We start from the raw sequence: 2,720 nt of genomic DNA, 5'->3' as shown, positions 1-2,720 counted from the left end.
AAAAAAAAACATAGCAGGTCACGTAAATCTGTAAAGTATTCACACTGACGTCTTGAGCGGCAGCAGTTCATTTTGTAAGTGGACCCACTCAAACTAGCCATTATTAGTGCGCCAATCTGGTCCAAATGGAGTCATTTCCAAAGTGGACATCTGTCATCCTAAAACAACTCCAATCTCAGAAAATCGTTATCAATTTACGTGAAATTTGACTTACAGAGCTTTACCCACTGCCAGTTTTGCATTTCAGTTATTCTGACAGAAATAATAAAATGTCCCTCCAAGAAGTGCGCTCAGGCTGTGTCAAAAGAGCTACAGCTAACTGCTGCTGCTATTTATTCTTGAAACCAATACATTTTGGTGGCAGTGAATGAGAAGGACTTACTCTTAAAGAGCCAATCTGGAAACAGGGGAGCAGAACTTTCCTGTAATCTAAGTTTGAGAATAATTAGAGTGACAGTAATGGTGGGTTAAATAACTTGCTCTTAGTGTGGATTAAATCACTGATCATCACGGGATATCATTATGAAGAGGGACTTGAATAAGCGAGCTGGGTGAAAATGCTGCAAGGGCTGTTTGAACTCCTGGCGCACAGCATCGTCCACAAGACTTTCATGTGTTTGCTCATTTTACTGAGTGTGATATGCAGATGATTAGAAGTTTAATCCTTGTGCAGAGGCTAACCCTCCCTGTGACGAACATGCTGTCACGACAAGGAGGGGCGATGCCGAGTTAAGGATGATCAATGTATATTATTGTCACGTCAACGCAACGTGCACAGTCAGCAACTCATTTATCAGGTTAAAGATATTTTGTTCAGGTAGAAAACTTGTTCAAGAAAGGCAAAACTGAAAGATGAGTCGACGTTTAAGAGTATATCTTCTTGTGCTTGTAGATTTTTATTAAAATGAACATCTAAAAGGAAAGTAAAGGCATTCAGTATGTCATATCAGCATGAATATATAAACACTGACATATAATGTGAATGACATCTCTTGGGGTACACAGTCCAGGAAAATGGAGAGTGTGGTAAAGAGATGAAAAAGGGAGTCCAGGCAGGATGGAGTGGATGGAGAAAAACTTCAGGAGTGATTTGTGACACAAGGGCGTCAGTAAAGGTCAAAGGAAAAGTTTACAAGACAGTGGTGAGACCAGCTGTGTTGTAATGGTCTGGAGACAGTGGTACTGACAAAAAGACAGGAGAAAGAACTGGAAGTGGCAGAAGTGAAGGTGTTGAGGTTCTCCTTATGAGTGACAAGGATGGATAAGATTAGGAATGAGATCATCAGAGGTACAGCACAGGTTCAAGAACTGGGAGATAAAGTTAGAGAGACCAGACTGAGATGGTTTGGTGAAGAAGAAAAATAATAAGATTAAGACATATCTCGTGAAATCACCTCAACTGTTCTATTTCCGCAGGACATGTTGTGTTTGTGTAAAACCAAGTGTTTTGCAGGAAGAAGCTAATAAAATATTGTTTGTTAAAGTCTTTCTGATGTAAAGACAAATCAGAGTTTGTGCTAATCAGGAATGCGTTTCCACGCTGAGTAATTATGGCAAACATATTGCTTGACTAACGCAGTTTAATGCAAGTCTCTGTAGTCTCCAAATGCATTTTTAAGAAAGAATTGTTGCCACAATTCAATTTGAGCAAACGCTGACAGATCAGCGCCATGCACTTATTCAGTCCCGTGCAAGTATAAATAAATATATAAATACATAAAAGGCTGGGCAGAGAAGAAAAGCTTGTTTGAGATGGTTTCTTTTAGGGATATAAGTAAACTTACAGAACATGAATTAACTGAATATAATTTGTTTGTGTTTAACTGTCACTAATAACTTTTATCCAACAAATGATGTGCATTCAACATACTGGCACAGTATGTGCATCAGTACAGTGGTTAGCGATGCCTCCCATTAAGAAGGTTGCAGGTTTGCTTTCTGACATTTCAAAGATGATTTGGCTCATGCATGTAGGTTGACTGGTAAGTTTAAATTGCCTTTTGGTGTGAGTGAATGTGTCAGTGGTTGTTTGTGTTTAGGTGATGCAGTGATGTCTTTGAGGCCTCTCCAGGGTGTTTCCCACCTCTCATGGAGTTAGGCACCAGCTCCCCATGACTCAGAAAAAAAAAAAAAAAATCTTACTAATTGCCTAATTTACAAAGACTGATTTAAAACTAGCACACATATAAGCAAGCATGTTTTGAAACCAGGTAAACTACACCTGCAGAAAAATAAACTTTTCTCTTTACAGATGTTTATTTTATTTTTATTTTTTTCCGGCTCCTACCTTCGGGGTCGCCACAGCGAACTGACTCACACAAAGTCTGGGTAATTGTTTTTACGTCAGATGCGCTTCCTGAAGCAACCGCAGACCAGTGAGCTACCACATCACTCTGTGAGGAGCAGAGAGCTGCTAGGGAGCCCAAGGGAGCAGATGATGGGGGTTGAGGGCCTTGCTCAAGGGCCCAGAGTGGGGGGAATGAGCGTTGAGACAGGTGTGGGTGTTTCACCTTTCTCGCCCACATTTTGATGTTGTCTGTCCAAGGGATCAAACCATCGAACTTCCAATAACAGGTGCGCCTTCTCTAACCTCTGTGCCACCACTCCACATCTCTTCCCAGGGAAAATACATCCATCCATCCATTATCTTTACCCGCTTATTCCATTTTGGGTCACGGGGGTCACTGGTGCCCATGTCCAGCAATCACTGTGCGAGGGGT

The sequence above is a fragment of the Nematolebias whitei genome, chromosome 18 (genome assembly GCF_014905685.2).
Source record: "Nematolebias whitei isolate Nwh7 chromosome 18, NemWhi1, whole genome shotgun sequence".
NCBI classification, from domain to species: domain Eukaryota; kingdom Metazoa; phylum Chordata; class Actinopteri; order Cyprinodontiformes; family Rivulidae; genus Nematolebias; species Nematolebias whitei.
Note: the sequence above shows the minus strand (reverse complement) of the source record.